The 18,868-nt window shown below is 37.4% G+C and overlaps 1 protein-coding gene across 1 annotated transcript in view; it reads left to right on the top strand.

Annotated features, from left to right (window-relative positions):
- Positions 1-8,870: 8,870 nt before the first annotated feature.
- Positions 8,871-18,868, top strand: part of IL13RA2 (interleukin 13 receptor subunit alpha 2) — a 51,569-nt gene continuing 41,571 nt past the window's right edge. The window contains exons 1-2 of the mRNA XM_082609932.1: positions 8,871-8,948; positions 9,385-9,436. The gene's annotated coding sequence lies outside the window, so the exon portion shown is untranslated. The remainder of the gene's footprint in view (positions 8,949-9,384; positions 9,437-18,868) is intronic.

Genomic DNA, 18,868 nt, shown 5'->3' with positions numbered 1-18,868 from the left:
ACGCGCAGGCTCAGCGGCCATGGCTCACGGGCCCAGCCGCTCTGCGGCATGTGGGATCTTCCCAGACTGGGGTACGAACCCGTGTCCCCTGCATCGGCAGGCGGACTCTCAACCACTGCGCCACCAGGGAAGCCCGACTTAATGGAATTTGCTTCACCATTGTATATGGGTGTACTTTGTGCTCCTAACTTTCATACTTCTCACTTTCATGTCTGCTTCCCTCCTGAACTTCATTCTTCCAGCTACCCCAGTCTCACTAGGCTTTGTACGTGTTCAATTCCCAGAAGATACTGCTACTTTCACCAGGAGAGTCTAAGTGAAGTGTGGTGGTTGTGTGTATGAGGAGAGTGGACAATACCTAAATGTACACACACACATGGAGGGACAGGTTTGCAAGCTTTACTGAAAGCTATAATTACAGTCTCTGCGGAATGAAGACTCTTCCAATCAACATAAGAACCTCTTTCACAAGGGACATCTGCTTGACAACTGCATTCAGGGAAAGAGGATTTTATCTATTTCAGGAAACTCTTCTTGTATCTGTTATTATTTTTGGATTGTTTTCCAGTGAACTATGACTATCAGATCTGTGATACAGACTTGAAAATAAGCTTTTTTTAGTTACTCTGAAATTATTTAGCAAGTGTCTCTCTTTTCCTCTCTCTCTCTGTATTCCCTTTGCATTAGCTTTTCTCTCCTTTTCCATGGGAACAGTATGTATTTGCAGGGATAGAAACTACTCCCTGTTGCTCTAGGGAACATAGGACATAGCCAAGATGGCCTTGGGGAATATGGGAGGGAAAAGGGAATATGTAGAGGCTTAATTCTTTTGAAGGCCACTTTGATCATAAAGATGGACTAGGGAAGAAAAGAAAAATTGTAAACCTTGCCAAGCCATGAGAAAATTATCTGTTTTAGTATGATGTTCTTCTATGATCCCTGTGGAAAAGGGGAAGAGACAGTTTGAATGAATAAACGTACAAATGGGACTACAGGCATACTCGTTTTACTGTGTTTTGCTGATACTGTGTTTTTCATACATTTCTTTCTTGGTGGCAACTCTGCTTCAAGCAAGTCTATCAGCACCATTTTTCAAGCAGCATTTGCTCGCTTTGTGTCTCTGTGTCACATTTTGGTAATTCTCACAATATTTCAAACTTTTTCATTATTATTACATTTGTTATGGTGGTTTGTGATCAGTAATCTTTAATGTTACTATTGCAGTTGTTTGGGGACGCCATGAACTTCACCCATATAAGATGGTGAACTTATTTGATAATCATTGTGTGTGTTCTGACTGCTCCACTGGCCAGCCATTCCCCCCATTACTCTGCCTCTCCTCAGGCCTCCCTATTCCTCTCTATAACAATATTAAAATTAGGCTAATTGATAACCCTACAGTGGCCTCTAAGTGTTCAAGTGAAAGGAAGTCACATTTCTCTCACTTTATTGATTGATTGATTGATTGCTGGCTGCGTGGTTTGTGGGATCTTAGTTCCCTGACCAGGGATCGAACTTGGGCCCTCGGCAATGAAAGTGCAGAGTCCTAACCACTGGACCACCACATTTCTCTTACTTTAAATCAAAAGCTAGAAATGATTAAGCTTAGTGAGGAAGATGTGTATTGAAAGCCAAGATAAGCCAAAAGCTAGGCCTCCTGCAGCAGCCAAGTTGTGAATGCAAATGAAAAGTTCTTGAAGGAAATTGAAAGTGCTACTCCAGTGAGCACATGAGTGATAAGAAAGCAAAACAGCTTTATTGCTGATATGGAGAAAGTTTTAGTGGCTGGATTGATGATCAAACCAGTCACAACATTCTTTGAAGCCAAAACTTAATCGAGAGCAAGGGTCTAATTCTCTTCAGTTCTATGAAGGCTGAGAGAGATGAGGAAGCTCCAGAAGAAAAGTTTGAAGTTAGCAGAGATTGGTTCATGAGGCTTAAGGAAAGAAGCCATCTCTATAACATTAAAGTGCAAAGTGAAGCACAAATACTGATGTAGAAGCTGCAGCAAGTTATCCAGACCATCTAGCTAAAATAATTCATGAAGGTGGCTCAACTAAACAATAGATTTTCAATGTAAAGGAAGCAGCCTTCTATTGGAAGATGATGCCATCTTGGACTTTCATAGCCAGAGAGAAGTCAATGCTTGCCTTCAAAGGACAGGCTGACTATCTTGTTAGGAGCCAGTGTGGCTGGTGACTTTAAATTGAAGCTAGTGCTCATTTACCATTCTAAAAATCCTAGGGCCCTTAAGAATTATGCTAAATCTAGTCTGCCTGTGCTCTATAAATGGAATGGCAAAGCCTGCATGACAGCACATCATGTTTACAACATGGTTTACTGAATATTTTAAGCCCACTGTTGAGATCTACTGCTCAGAAAAAAAATTGCTTTCAAAATATTCCAGCTCAGTGAAAATACACCTGGTCACCCAGAAGCTCTGATGGAGATGTACAGTAAGATTAATGTTGTTTTCATGCCTGTTAACATAACAACCATTCTGCAACCCATGGAACAAGGAGTCATTTTCACTTTCAAGTCTTCTGATTTAAGAAATACATTTTGTAAAGCTATAGTTACCATAATGATCCCTCTGTTGGATATGGGCAAAGTCAACTGAAAGCCTTCTGGACAAGATTCACCATTCTAGATGCCATTAAGAACATTCCTGTCATGGGAAGAGGTCAAAATAGCAACATAAACAGGAGTTTGGGTAAAGTTGATTCCAACCCTCATGGATGACTTTTAGAGGTTCAAGACTTCAGTGGGGGAAGTAACTGCAAATGTGGTGAAAATAGCAAGAGACTTAGCATTAGACATGGAACCTGAAGATGTGAGTGAATTGCAGCAATTTCATGATAAAACTTTAATAAATGAGGAGTTCCTTCTTATGGATGAGCAAAGAAAGTTGTTTCTTGAGATGGAGTCTACTCCTGGTGAAGATGCTGTGAAGATTGTTGAAATGACAGCAAAGGATTTAGAATATTACATGAACTTAGTTGATAAAGCAGTGTCAGGGTTTGAGAGGATTGACTCCAATTTTGAAAGCAGTTCTACTGTGGTAAGATGCTATCAAACAGCATTGCATGCTACAGAGAAATTGTTTGTGAAAGGAAGAGTTAGTCAATGCGGCAAACTTCATTGTCTTATTTTAAGAAGTTGCCACAGCCACCCCAGCCTTCAGCAGTCACCACCTTGATCAGTCAGCAGCCGTCAATATCAAGGCAAGACCCTCCACCAGCAAAAAGATTGTGACTTGCTGAAGGCTGAGTTGATGGCTAGCATTTTAGCAAATAAAGTATTTTTTAAATTAAGGTATGTATATTGTTTTTTTAGACAATGCTATCGCACACTTGATAAACTATAGTGTAAATGTAACTTTTATATGCACTGGGAAATTTAAAAGATTTGTGTGACTTGCTTTATAGCAATATTTGCTTTACTGTGGTGGTCTGGAACCAAACCTGCAATATCTCCAAGGTATGCTTGTATAATAAATTGGAAGGTATGTAAACACAGTGATTTGGTTGTGAACCTTTTCTCCAACAGCAGTGGTGTATGTGTTCCCCCATCCTTTCTATAAACTCTGATTTCCTATACATACAGACATTGTTGTCTTTCTTATGTCTGTTCAAAAATCAACTACAGACTGATAACTGTCTACCAAAGTCTGTTCTGCCCTACTTCCTGTGCACCCAGCTAGACTACATTTCCCAGCTTCCCTTGCAGTTAGGTTAGGCCATCTGACTAAGTTCTCTCCAATGGAATGGGAGCAGAGGTTACATATGTCAATTCCAGGACGTGCCCATAGAACCTCCATATGTGCACTTCCAAGTTTTATTTCCCTTTCCATGGAAAGGAATGATGGCAACCAAAGCAACATTGGAAACCATATGTTGAAAGTAGAAAGATTACCTGGTGACCTGAATACCCACTCTGGATTGTTAAGTGAACAAGAAGTAAGCCTTTGTTTCATTTGAGCAATTGCATATTTGTGTTTATTTGTTAACAGGAGTCTAACCTACCCTACTATGTTGTAGGAGAGCACTGTATTCCCCACAAAATGTGGCACAGTGCTGAGCATAGAGTTGGTACTCAATAAATATTAGTTGAATGAATGAGCCACTACACTAGCCCATTCATGAAAACTCTCCCAGAAGGTATAATTACCATGCAACACTAAGCTGAAAATTTTGCACCATTTGCACATAATTTCATTTATTTTAAGTGATAATTGATATTCAGTTATTGAGCACTTAACTGAATGACATGTTTTACTCACAAAAAATCCTGATGAGGGAGATGATACTACTTCCATTTAACACCTGAGGAAACAGGTTCAGAGAATTAAGCTACTTTCCCAAGGCCACATAACTCCTAAATGGCTGAGCTGGAATTTAAATTCAAGCCTGTCTGACTTCAAAACTCTTTCCATTACATCATGCTGCCTTAAATATGTTTGGCTTAGTACACCACGTTTGTTGTTTAGATTTATAATCTTGAGAATATAATATGATTCAAAGCAAAGTACAATCACTTGGAACTTAGTCTCTAAATAAAGTAATAACACATGAGATAATCTTAGCCTATTAATAGAACCATTTAATTAGTCTGGTAACCAGTTTACAATCGTCTCTTACACTCTTTCTTCCTAAGTGATCTTTAAAATTATAGAGTAAATATAGTAAAAGCTCAGCTAGAAGGCATGGGGATTGAATTTGAGACACCATGGCTAGACAATTTTCTGGTTAGGGATCAGAAAGCAACAGAAAACATTTTTAGTCCTTGTTGGAAAATACTTCAAAATTTATAAATTCATTTTCTGACCATTGCACGGACTGGTGCAGTGGTATGTCAAGCTAGAAAAATACACTCTAGGGGTTGTTTTAGGTGGACGTTGTTGTTGAGTATACATGTAAGAATGTCTATTTATATTTATTTTAATCAAAAATAATGAATCTTTTATTATATATAACAAAATATTATATATAATTGCATATATATATAAACAATGTTGTCATCACTTAGCTTGTTTGATAACAGAGGGTCACATGTGATGTCATATAATGTCTCTGAGGTATCCCAGAGCAAAAGTGTAGAGGAATGGACCAAAACACTCATTTATTAAATTTCACCATAGTGCAAGATATTGCAGTTTACATGTTCCCAGTTAGATTTCTCAATCACATCATCAAATTTTAAACTAACTCTCACAAAATGACTCTAAAAGATTCCTGCAAAGAATATTGATGATATTACTAATAATGTAAGAATGACTGAATAAGAAATTGACAGCATTCTTTGCAAACTACATTATTAGTTTAAATACAAAACAAAAGAAATCCAAAAAACATGATGATCTAATAAGACCTACTAAAATGTTGGCCTACAGTGTTCAAAGTTAACAAGACTTTGATATATGAATTTATATCCTGTATAGTAATAGTGAACTTCACCTTGAAAATGTTTTTTGCCTTAAGATATTAGCTAATTATGACACTGTAGGTGTATAATTTATAAATGAACATACATCTACTGAGATGATGTGTTCCAAATAAGAAAACAGTGAATTTTATTATCTACAAAGTTTGGAGACCACCATTTTAATACAACCTCTTACTGTATTAGCAATATTTATTTACATGTCTGTTTTCTATACTAAATACTAATTTCCTTGAGGGGAGAGAGACTGTGTCTTATGTTTGTATCTAGAGTATGTAGCTCTTGGTTTTTTAGTGCTAAGTGCTAGGTGCTCAATTAATATCTGCTAAACGGAAATAGAAGAATATAGGAATACAGACAACATTAAAAGGCAGCCTGATCTCTGTTAACAGATAGACAATTTTTTGTTATGTGATCTTGGAAAATGCACTATTTTCCTCATCTAGAAAATGGGGTGAATACTTCCTGTTCTTCGTATCTCAATGGTTTCTTATGAAACTCACATGTAAAAATAAATATAAAATTTAAAGCCATGTACAGCTCTGATGTGTTTATACTATTTTTCAAATATAAACTACTTTGGAAGCTAATATCATCAAAAACTTAAAAAAGAAAATGACAGAGGAGAAAAATATTAACTATGTCCTGAAAATTAAAATAAATGCCTTTTAGTGTGTTTTGCCTTTGGAATGCTGACAGTTTCCTCCAGTTGTTCAAAGAAATTGTTTCAATGAACATACTATAAATGTTACAGGGTTTTTTTGAAAAAGAGAAAGGGAAATGTAGACATTGCTTACCATTTCCAAACGCTTCCTATAGTTCAAGTGGTTTCAGCATTCCCTTTGTTCTTGTTTTAGTCAATTCTACTTAAAAAGAAATCATTTAGAGATAGGAAATGAAAATGGAAAGCACAAAAGGGAAACCATTGGGGCAGCTTCCCCATTTGGTTTCAGACTCATTTCCAGAGAATGTGAAGGCTTATAGTCACATGAAAAGGCAAGTCTAATACTTCATTCCTATTTTGTTAACTAAGGTAAACAAATAAGTTTGGTTTTTTTTTTTTCTTTTTTTTTTGAGTGTGAGGAAATGAACTACAGTAGTTTAATGAAACCAGGGAGATGTAGCACCTTGGGAGAAAGGAATTTGGTTTTTAATAGGTAGGGATCCCAAGAGCAGGAAAAAAGGAGTGAGGTTTATGTGGAGTGAGGCTGACCTATCCTACCTGATCTAAGTTAAGTTTCATGAGAGATCCAGGTGAGATATTTCCTGATTACGTTCTAATGTCACCTCTAGATTTTTTCCTGACCATTTTAGTACTCTCTTCAACTACCCCCAAACCACTTACTATCCTCTCAGTTCTCAAATCAGCCCATGGTTGTCTCTATTTTATTTTCACTTTCTTTCTTCTATTCTCCTTTACTCCTTTTGCTTCTTCCATGTGTGCCCTTGTCTAAGTGTTTATAGAAAATACATATGTGGTTGTGTATATGAATATATATATCTATGTAAATGATGAAATGCAACTTGTAAGCACTGAATAAATGTTTTGAAATAAACGAAAGTAACATTCAATAATATTTTGCAATTGGTTGAATAATACTTGCTCTTTCTGTTTTCAACTTAATGATTTAACTGATGATTGATGCGTTCAGTAGTATATCAAAGTAGAGCATGTCATAGTGCCAGTCTGTATACTAGCTATCCCTCAGGGATTATTCAACTCATTCATTCATTTAAAGCATATTTATTGAGCACTTAATGTGTGTCAGGTACTAGTTTTAGGTACTTGGGCATCATCAGTGAACGAAACAGACAAAAATACCTGCTGCATATAGCCTACAGTCTAGAGGAGAGAGACAGGCAATAAATGACAAATTAATTAATTCACTAACTAGATGATATTATATATTAGAAGGAAATGCATGCTTTGAAATATAGAAATAGGTGTGCTGTGCGTGTGTGTGCGTGTGTGTGTGTGTGATTGGAACAGGTTGCAGGGATTTTTGTTTGTTTGTTTGTTTGTTTTCGGTACGCGGGCCTCTCCCTGTTGTGGCCTCTCCCGTTGTGGAGCACAGGCTCCAGACGCGCAGGCTCAGTGGCCATGGCTCACGGACCCAGCCACTCCGCGGCATGTGGGATCTTCCCGGACCGGGGCACAAACCCGTGTCCCCTGCATCGGCAGGCGGACTCCCAACCACTGCACCACCAGGGAAGCCCTCAGGTTGCAGTTTTAAATAGAGTGGACATAGTGTTGGTCTTATTGAGAAGGAGATGTTTGAGAACCAAAGAGAGCAAGTCAGGTACTGTACTAGGCTGATCTTTTAGGGCCCCTCAAATCTCACTACAAAGGTGATACCTATTCTGCCTTTGTGTAGAGTTGGTCCGATATGTATACCACGTCAGGGTTAAATCCAAAGGGCACCATTACTTTCTCTTGTTGAGAGTCTGATTCATCAATAGAAAACAGAAGCCTTAGAGAGGCATTAGTTCTTATGCTATTGTGTAATATACAGGAAGACAGCTTTTACATTGGCAATACCTTCATACATTCCAAAAGCTCAAATTTCAAATATATAACATATGGCTATTAGAACATAAAAATGCACCTTGGCCTACACTATATAGTTCTCCAGAGAATCTAACTTCACAAAATGAAGTGGTCTGGAAATGAGGACAAGTATCTAGTGCTCAGCCAAAATATTTCTCTGGTGACATAAGAATTAGGGAGCCAAGAACTGCATCACTGACTCCAGATTTCTGGCTTTCTCCCAAGAGTTTAAACATTTGTTTCCTGAGAAGTACCACAAATAATTTCTTGGCTTCTGGACAGGATACCACAAAGCTAAAACTGCACTTCTCTTATTTTGTGAGCTTGAATTAGGACTTTTACATTTTTTTAATTTATATTTTTTGCACTGTGGTTATACGGCTATATTTTGGATAATCTGGGTGATTGCTTAATATTATTCTGGCAGATAAAATCTTAGGTAAGGAGCAGATACTATAGACCCCATGTAAATTCTAAATACATTCTAAAGAGTTTTACAGTGTAAAACATAAAATGAGAAGCTCAAATCTAGGCAGGCCTTACCGGAATTCTGAAGCAAGGCATTTACCTAGAGAAACAGAAAATAGGTCATGGAACATAAGAGATGTGCTCTGAGGGGAATGTTGAAAGAACAGTATTCATCAACCCAAAGAAGAGAAGCCTGAGGGATAATTTAATAATTTTCTTAAAATATCAATGACTCAGATGCAGAGGATAGTCAATAGTCTCTTTATTCTTAGATGATTAAATAAACTTAAGAAAGGGCATGGGAGATTTTTGTTAGACCCTTAAGGAGGAATCTTGATTGTGAAACACTGGAAATGGATCCTGAGGAAAGTAATGGAATCTTCTCTCTAAAGAGGTTTATAAATAGGAGAAAGTCTCATTTGTCTATGATGGTTTGAATGTAGCAGCAAGACCTAGCGACCCTAAGGATTCTTCTGTAGTACTACATTTGGTACACCAGCTCTTTTGGAATCATGTTGTCTTTATATAATGTTGGAGTGGGCTGGCATGATTTGCATTTAAACTATTGGTTAAGTGATATTTAAAAAAAAATCTTCTGTAAACAAATTATAATCTTTAGTAGTTTCCTCTCATTTCAAAATATAATGATAGTCTGAGTAATATCTCAGTATGTTTCTTTACCATATCAGTAATAATTATTTCACTGGTGATGATTAGTATAAATATTACCCATTCTTCTTGGAAGGAGGGAAAATAATGTGAACTGTGCCAGTCCACACAAGTTCTGTTACCTTAAGCATTTTGTAAAAGCAAACAGTATTTATTTGAATAATTTCCTTTCCACAGATATCATCGAGGTTACCACATTTAATATGTTTTTTCATATAAGTTCGTTTGCTTTTAACCCATATTATCTTCTTACACAGGCCTTGTAGAGACAGTTCACAAGAAGTGGCTGGGTCTCACACATTTGGAAAGGTAAGTTTTAATTTTCTTAAAATTTATAATAAAATTGTGTAAAATAAATGTATTTGTAATAAAGCAAATTTTATTTTAAAGTATTTTTGGAGACTAATTAGAGCTGGATATGACTTTGTAGGTCATCAAGCTTATTTTACTGTTGAAGAAATTGAGGTCCTGAGAAAATGAAATTTGCATCCAATGTAACAGTGGTAGAATTATGGCCAAAACTCATGTCCCCTAATTCAGTCTAGTGCTCTTAATACACATCACTAAATCTGTCTCTATTTTGATGGTTATTTGTCTGGTGAGGTGCCATGGGTATGTGTATGTCTGTGAGGGATAAGAATCTGTTGGTCCATAGAAGTGTGACAGGCATATGAGAGAGAGATGACTCAGAAGAGCATGTTCTTTAAGATCGAGGGACACAAGAAGGGTACCATGGCAGAGGGAGATTCATACAGAAGATATTTCTTATGACTCTAGAGATGATCTTTTTCTTTTGGGACTCTTCTAGAATAAGGGGTGAGGAGGAGAAGGGAGAGATACTAATTTACCATGCTTGGAAATTTTTTTAAAAAGGTTGATATCAGTTGATATCATGGGAATTTGACTCATATTAAATATCATAGATGATAGTTAAGAAATTAAATGTGGCATATACTGGCCACAACAAATCCCACCAAACCTTATGAAAAAGAATGTTCACAGCTGTTTAATTATTTTCTAAGGAGTCCATAGTAAGCAGCATCTATGTAGCTTGGAATTAGAGTCCGTCTGTGTCATTAAGTATTTGGATGACATAACAAATGACAATTGTCAAACAGTGTGGCATTCTAAAAGACTCATGGTAATGTGGAAGGCTAATGTCACTGATACATTAAATGAAGGAAAAAGAAGATAGTCCAAATTTACACACAGTCAGGCTACCTTGTCCTAAATAAAAACTCTGTTGCTGGACCCATCTCAAGTTCTCCGCCCCTGGACAACTCAAGTCCTCCTTCATATTTTTCTTGTGGGGCCAGAGAGGGTGGGCCAGAGGGAAGATAGGGAATACTTTCAATACTCCAAATAGAAGATAGTGAGACCTCCTATTTATCATTTAAAACTCCACTTAGACATCATCCCCTCGCTGAAACCCATAGCCTGGATTTCCATAGGCCCACAAGGAAAAAATGCTTCTCTCTATCATAGTATTTAGTAGACTGCATCATATTTGTCTTTACACCTGTCTACCTCCCTGGACTAGACTGTGAGCTTCTTGAGGGAAGAAAATATATTTTTATGCCTTTCCCCTAATTTAGGTTTTCCAAGCTTTAGGAAGAAGTGGAAATGATAACTGTTTTTCTACACTGGCTTCCTTACAATCCTTTATTCTATCTTCTGGGTCTCTGAGATTCTGCAGCCCACTCTGGCATATGGAACTGATAAACTAGGGAAGGAATCTGGTCATTGTTATTTAATGTTTGAGAACTTATAATTATCTGTGGATGTTATATCCTGAGACACTCTGCTGCATTTTCTCCAAAGGAGGGGCCTCTTTTGTATCAATAATGGAACTTTAAGGATTTCTGTTAAGCATTTACAGAAAATTGTTCCTCTTACTTAAAAAAAATGCAAGAGGCTTAGGCATAGTTGCCAAGTGTGGGAATGAGGTCTTTGATGGCTTAGCAATTCTTGCTTTCCCATCTCCTTCCCTTTTGACATTTTCTCATTATGTTTATCCTCCCTCTTCTAGGATTTTTTGTTTCATTCATACATGCATCCATGTATTCATACCTTCATTCCTTACAGATCACTAAAATGTAGCTGTCCTAGTCTTTGTACTTTGCAAAATACTCAAGATAAGAATTAGTCATACTGTGCAAATGTGAAAGATTAACACCTACCTGCTTCTTTCCCATACAGACCTCTTGAGTACTTTATGTGAATATCAATGCATGCTTTAGAGAAAATAATTCCTGCTTTGAGAGTTTATCACAGAGGCGTTATGCCAAATTGGGACTTGTAACCCCAGTAGGTGGCAAGGGGTAAATCTTGACAAGAAAATGGACAGATGGAGCTTTATTTTATTCAACCCCTGCCCAATCTTCTGATTAAAATCTTCTATCACCTAATTCACACATAGGCTTACTGTGCGCCAGGCACATAGCAGATGCTTTACACACATTCATTTAATTCTCACTGCAATCCTGTGAAGTAAGCCCTTTTAAAGATGAGGAAAGTGAGGCATGGAGATGTTTAGTACATTCTCTAGGGTCACGCAACTAGTAAATAATGGTGCTGAGATTCAAACCCAGGCAATATGACTCCAGATTTAATGTTCTTAGACACTATACTAAGATCTGAAACTTTTATGATTAATTTAGTATGTATATCTGCATTTCTCTTAGCTATTCTGTGTCTTCTTCTAAATGTGTGTCACATATATATGCTAGAGAACAGCTCAGAACCAAGGAAAATGGTATGTAACTTTGCTCTCAACATTTAAACACAGCACACAGGGATTAATGGGGAATATACCAGAAAGATCAGTTGAAACTAGTAGTAACAGAAAATCAGTGCAACAATTTGGTGACACAGAATGAAGGAAGATTTTTTTAAAAAATTATTTTTCACAGCTTAGTGAGGTATAATTGATATGCAAAGAACTGTACATATTTAATGTGTACAATTTGATGAGTTTGGAGGATTTTTCTTTTTGGTTTTTTTTGGGGGGGTTGGTTTTTTGTTTTTTTTGGTTTTTTTGCGGTACACGGGCCTCTCACTGCTGTGGCCTCTCCCGCTGTGGAGCACAGGCTCCGGATGCGCAGGCTCAGCAGCCATGGCTCACGGGCCCAGCCATTCCGCAGCATGTGGGATCTTCCCGGACCAGGGCACGAACCCGTGTCCCCTGCATTGGCAGGCGGACTCTCAACCACTGCGCCACCAGGGAAGCCCTGGAGGATTTTTTTTAAAGATGTCTTTTGGGTCCTGAAATTATGAGTCTTTGAACAACTTTCTCTTCAGGGAAATTTTCATTTATTGCCCCTTAGTTGTCACATGAGCACAAAAATGTTTAATGGGTCTTCAAACTTGAATAGAAAAGAAAGGAAATGAGGGGTTTAAAAGTAAGGAAGTTTCATATTTTAATGCAGTAATGCCACCAGCCAGGCAAGGAAAAGTTCTAGAAAAGAGCTTTGTAAGAACGAGTCTTATAAAGTGAATAAAAGACTGTGTGGCTTTTAGAAACTTAGTGATTAGCACTGTGGTGTTAATATTGCTGAAACTTTGACTATTTAAAATAGAAGAAGTTAAAAGAAAGATGTCTGAATTAGTTCTAACCTGTTACCATGTGAGATAATATACTTTTGTACTTGAGAATAAAGGACAGAAAGATTAAAACCAATGAACACCATTTAGTTTATCTAGTGATGTTTGATAATTGTTCCAATCAGCAAATGTTCATCTTTTTTTAACGGTGTGGTAATTCTCTAGAGTTCCTAATTTTCTAGTTTTAGAATGACCCATGCCTCAACCTGCTACACAATCCAAATGGTCACCGGACAATCTCATTCTCAGTCTCAGAGCTTTAAGGACCATGTATATATCATTAACTCTCAAATGTTATCTCTAGTACTGAACTCTCTGCTACGCTCCAGATTTGTGTATCCAACTGTCTACTCTGTATCTTCACTTGGAAGTTTAATGAGCATCTCAAACTTATCATGTCCAAAACTGAATTCTTTATTCCCACACCAAGCCTGCTCCTCCCCCACTGTGCCTCCTTTCAATAAATGGCATCACCATTTACCTAGTTACTTAGATTAGAATCCTTGGTGTCATTTTAGATTACCCTCTCTCTCACATACCCTACATCTAATCCTTTAGAAAATCACATCAGCCCTACCTTCAAAATATATTCAGAATATGGCGCTCCCCACCATCATAATGCAAGCTGCCATCATCTCTTGGCTAGAAAATTACAAAAGTTTCTCGGATAGAAAACTGTTTCCTTTTCCAGTTTATTGTCTACTCAGCAGCTGGAGTTATCTATAAGCTATAACTAATTTCATATACTCCCTAATCAAAACCTTCCAATGGCTCCCCATCTCACTCAGAACAAAAGCCAAAGTCTAAAATGGCCTGGAAGGCACCACACAAACTGCCCCCTCTGTCTACCTCTCTGACCTTTCCTCTTCTTACTTTCTTCCTTGCTTACTCTGCTCCGGCAACACAGGCTTCCTTGTCACAACCTACACAGTCCCTCGTCAGGGCCATTGCACTTGCTATTCCATTTGCCTGAAACACTCTCTACTCAGTTATCTTCATGACTCCCTCCATCCTTTTACTCAGATCCTTCCTCAGAGAGGCCTTGCTGATCATCCTCTCGAAAATAGCCTTGTTTCCTCACTCCACCCATTACCATTTAACCTCTTACCCTGCCTCTTTTTTTTATGGCATTTATCATTACCTAACATATTTTTTTTGCTTTCTTGTTTGTTTATGATCTATCCCCACCACTGGAATGTAAGTTCAGTGAGGGCAGGAATTTGTTCATTCATTGCTGTATCCCGCTTACCTAGCACAGAACTCAATGTTTGTCAAATAAATGACTGAATGAATGAATGAATGACGGTAACCTAGGGAGAAAGTAGGTCATAGTCTGAGGAAAGAAATAAAACATTTCTTTAAAGATATGCTGCCAATCTAAAATATAATTCACAAATATTAGTGTAAAGTATCCAGCTGTTCTCTTTTCGGGTGATACAGCTACTTTGAAGTCAAATGTTAATATGCAATAAATATGATCCATAAAATCTGTGGTTTTCTTCTAAATTAAAAGCAAAGATTAATAGATGAGATGGTTTTGAAACCTGGTTTAGGAACTGTTTAAGCATTTTAAAACCCGTATGCCACTATTAGAATGACAACTTGAGAAAATTAATGTGTATTGTTGATCTTTATTTTTCCTAAAATTACGCTGGGCCCTGGCTGATTAGGAATTTTCTGCTGGTTGTCCGGCCTCCAGCTGGGACTTAACTTCCTAATTTTATTAAGGCTCAATACAAGGACACACATGTGTATACTCTGGTTTCCTGTTAGTAGTTCATTAACAAGTTCATTATATGTTTGTTCCTGTCTCAGCATTATCAAGACAAATAGGGAAAGATCATGATGTTATGGTAAAATTCTATATGATTGTTTCTCTGAACTCTTTTGATGGAAAACTGTTTATTTTATAATACATTTAGATGTTAAAGGGGATAAGTGGGACAGTTGTAACTTGTATTCTCAGAAAAAAAATTCGGCAGAACAGACGCATCTGGAGAATAGCCTAGTCTGTTTTAATGAATTTATGGAAAAAAAGGCTTTTACCACGTTTCATCAATTATTTTCAAAGGATTCAAATAAACTAAGGAGTATTGAATACTAAATAGCAGTGTGATATAGTGGAAACTGATTCTTATATAGGCTGTTACTAACTAAATGACCTTGATTAGGTCATCGCTGCATTCAAGGCTTTGGTTTACTTGGCTGTAAAAAGAGGGTGTTAGACTAGGATTTTTAGATTTGTTTCAGCATTTAAGCAGTATCTGTGAACATGATGCTTTCTTACCTTTGAAAGTAGGAATATCAGTTTTCATGATATGATTAATAAAAATTTTATCTTGATAATTGTTGAATCTAGATAATGGGTACATGCAGTTTCATTATACTATTTCTACTTTTATATATCTGAATATTCTTAAACAATAGCAAACTTAGAAATATAACTGATGAATAAAATGTTTGATAGCAGATAATATATTATGTTCAAACTGATCTTGTGAAGTCTATTTCATGTCTATGCTGTTTTCTTCCAGTGTCGTCTGAAACATTTATATAAAATAGCAGTTCCTCTTATGATCATTCCAGGGCAGTTTTCTTCAGTTTTTAGGGAACTGCGCCAAGGTTCACGACCAGATTAAAAATATCCCCATGTACAGATTTTCAAGGTGAAAGTATTCCTTGATCAGAAAACTAACAAAAGTTTCTTACAAGCATCATATAATTTATATTGATTTGGCAACTCACAACATGAACTTTAGATTGGCTTAATTATCTGTACCTCATTCTTAAACCCAGGCTAATTTTTCCCCTCACCACCCTACACATTGCCAGGTCATTTCTGGAAGATAATATGGCAGACTACATTGCAGCTGAGAAATCCTGGGTTTAAATCCCTATTTCAACCATTTCCTAAATGTGAGACCTTGGGAAAGCTTTTAAACTTCTCTGAGTCTCAGTTATCTTTTCTATAAAATGGGAATGTCAATAGTAGTATCTACATCATGGAGTTATTGTGAGGAATAAGGAACATGGGTAATCATTAAACACACTGCCTGACAAGCAGTTTAAACCAACATCATGAGCCTATTCTGTCATTATTATTTTTGTCACTTAGTTGTTTGCATTATTAGAATAAAGCTATGTGTGGAGAAATTTTTTTTAAAAGGAGAAAATATGGCTGTTTTGGTTACCTTCACTAGAAGCATTCAATACATGTTTATTGAACATCTGCTGTACTCTAGGAACTGGATTTATAGAGGCAAGTAAGGCATACTTCCTGCTCTTAAGGAAATCACATACTAAGGGGAAAAACTGACATGTGAAAGCTTAGAGTCAGGGCTGAACTTAAAGGAGTGACAGAGTAGGCAGTTGTTGGCATGCTGAGATTTAAAGGGAGCTAAAAACAAAATATAACCAAAGCCAGAAACCTCTGGCCTATCGCTACATCTGAATTACCATTAGCATATTTTTCTTTGGAGTTTATACATTCTTTGATTTTTGGATTCCATGTGCAAATGCCTTTGGGAAGAGTAACACATTAAGTAATATCAATTGCATCTTTAAAAAAATTGAAGTATAGTTGATTTACAGTATTGTGTTAGTTTCAGATGTACCACATAGTGATTCTTTTTTAATATTTTTTTTGAAAATTATATCTCATTATAGGTTATTACAAGATAATGGCTATAATTCCCTGTGCTATACAGTAAATCCTTGTTGCTTATCTATTTTATGTATAGTAGTTTGTATCTGTTAATCCCATACCCCGAATTTCTCCCTCCCTCCCTCCCTCCCTCCCTCTCCCTTTTGGTAACCATAAATTTGTTTTCTACGTCTGTGAGCCTGTTTCTGTTTTGTACATGGATTCATTTGTATTATTTTCTAGATTCCATGTATAGTGATTTCATATAATATTTGTCTTTTCTCTGTCTGACTTATTTCACCAAGCATAATATTCTCTAGGTTCATCCATATTTCTGCAAATGGCAATACTTCATTCTTTTTTATGGCTGAGTAATATTCTATATATACCATGTCTTCTTAAGCTAAGCATTTGTTGATGGGCACTTGGCTTTCTTCCATGTCTTGGCTATTGTAAATAGTGCTGCTATGAGCTCAGTTGCACTTTTATGAAGATTTATTTCTATGTTATTTAGAGTACAGAAAAAATTGCTATAATCAAGACACATCAAAATATTATGGCTCAAGCAACAGACCAAAAGTGGGCAGGCAGCACTGCTGCAGGAGGTCATCCAAGGCCCAGGGTCCTTCTGCCTGTTGCTTTGCTATCTCCTAGTATGGTGACTTTCTCTATGTGGTCAAATTGGCTCCCATTATCATGTCTGTGCTATAGACTACTGGTTGAGTGAGGAGAGAGAAAGAAGAGGACAAGAGTTTTTTTTGTCAAAACATGATCCAAAGGTTGCACACATTGCTGCTGCTTGCATATCATTGTCTAAATTTCTGTCACATCTTCTGCAAAGGAGTCTGGAAAATATAGTCTCTGGCTGGGAGGCCATGTACACAGCTAAAGTTCATAAGGTTCTGTTACTAACAGGAAGAATAGGAGAATGGATACTGGGAAACAATTAGAGTCTTTGCCACAGTTTATCAGACAACTTTATCTTGATAAGCTTCCTGAAAGACCTAGGCCTTTCCAAATAGGGGGGTTGTATGAGTCATAAATGGTTAAAAAGACGGTTGACTACCAAACGTAAGGTAGATAGGTAGAGGGAAGCAGCTGCAGAGCACAGGGAGATCAGCTCGGTGACCGCCTGGAGGGGTGGGATGGGGAGGGTGGGAGGGAGGGAGATGCATGAGGGAAGGGATGTGGGAACAGATGTATATGTATGACTGATTCACTTTGTTATAAAGCAGAAACTAATAAAAAAAAACTATACTTCAATATAAAATAAAAATTAAATTAAAAAAAGAAAAAAAAAAAGACGGTTGACTTGTCTGTGGTGTTTTCTGACATCAACCAATTATTCAGTCTCAGATTTTCTAACACCAACTGGGTATCCTACCATTCAATTCAATTCTGACACTATCTGTAGTTAGCAAAGACCCCACAGGTTAAGAGGTCAGTCCATCAAGACTGTCCCCACTTCAGATGCCAGTCAAAAGCCCCAGTACTTCTGACCAACTAGCTATAAATTCAGGAAGTCATAATGACTCATTTCAGGTTTGATAGTTCACTAGAATGACTCAAGGAACTCGGGAAAACACTTTATTTGCTATTAATGGTTTATTATAAGAGCAGCCAAATGGGAGAAATGTATAGGGCAAGGTATTGGTGGGGATGAGGGTACCACAGCTCATGGAGCTTTTATTCTCTCTCCAGGCATGTCAACTTCCTAGTACCTTAATGTGCTCACCAACCTGGAAGCTCTCCACACCCAGTTGTTTAGGGGTTTTTATAGAAGTCTCATTAGTAAGGCATAATTGATTAAATCTTTAGTGATTGAACTCAACTTTCAGCCCCTCTCACCTTCCAGGAGCTCAGGGGGTGGGCATGATAGTTCCAACCTCTAATCTCAAGGTTGGTTTCTCTGGCAACCAGCCCTCATCCTGAGCGAAGTGGAGGCTCACCAATCATCACCTCATTAGCATAAACTCAAGTTTGGCTGAAAGGAGCTCATTACGAATAACAAAAGACACTCCATTAACTCAGGAAATTCCAAGGGTTTTAGGAGCTTTGTGCCAGGAACTGGGGACAAAGGACCAAATATATCAGGAGCAGCAGTTCCCCCCACCCAAGCCATCTCTTCCTAAAGATACTCACCTTTTTTACCACAATGCACATAGAATGAGTTGTTCTTTCCTCTGAGCTTCCTTAGCTACCAATGATTCTATCATAGTATAATGTTCTTATCACACAGTACTATAATTATCAATAGTTTCTAGTTTCTATCCCTCTAACTAGAATGTGAGCTACATGAGGTAGTATCTAGCTCACATGTGTACCCCCAGCATCTAGCAAGGTGTTTGACACATCATTGCTCTGTGAACCGTTAAATGAACGTGAGAGGATAGAAAGCAGAGACTGGCACTGCTGACTTTTGGCAGTCCGTGTGTCTGTGTTTAAGTGTGTTTGGTGTTAATCTGGGGACTAGATCATGATGTTGCTAACTGTAT

This window comes from Mesoplodon mirus (genome assembly GCF_964341445.2).
Source record: "Mesoplodon mirus genome assembly, chromosome: X".
NCBI lineage: Eukaryota > Metazoa > Chordata > Mammalia > Artiodactyla > Ziphiidae > Mesoplodon > Mesoplodon mirus.
This window is presented reverse-complemented; position numbering and strand designations above follow the sequence as displayed.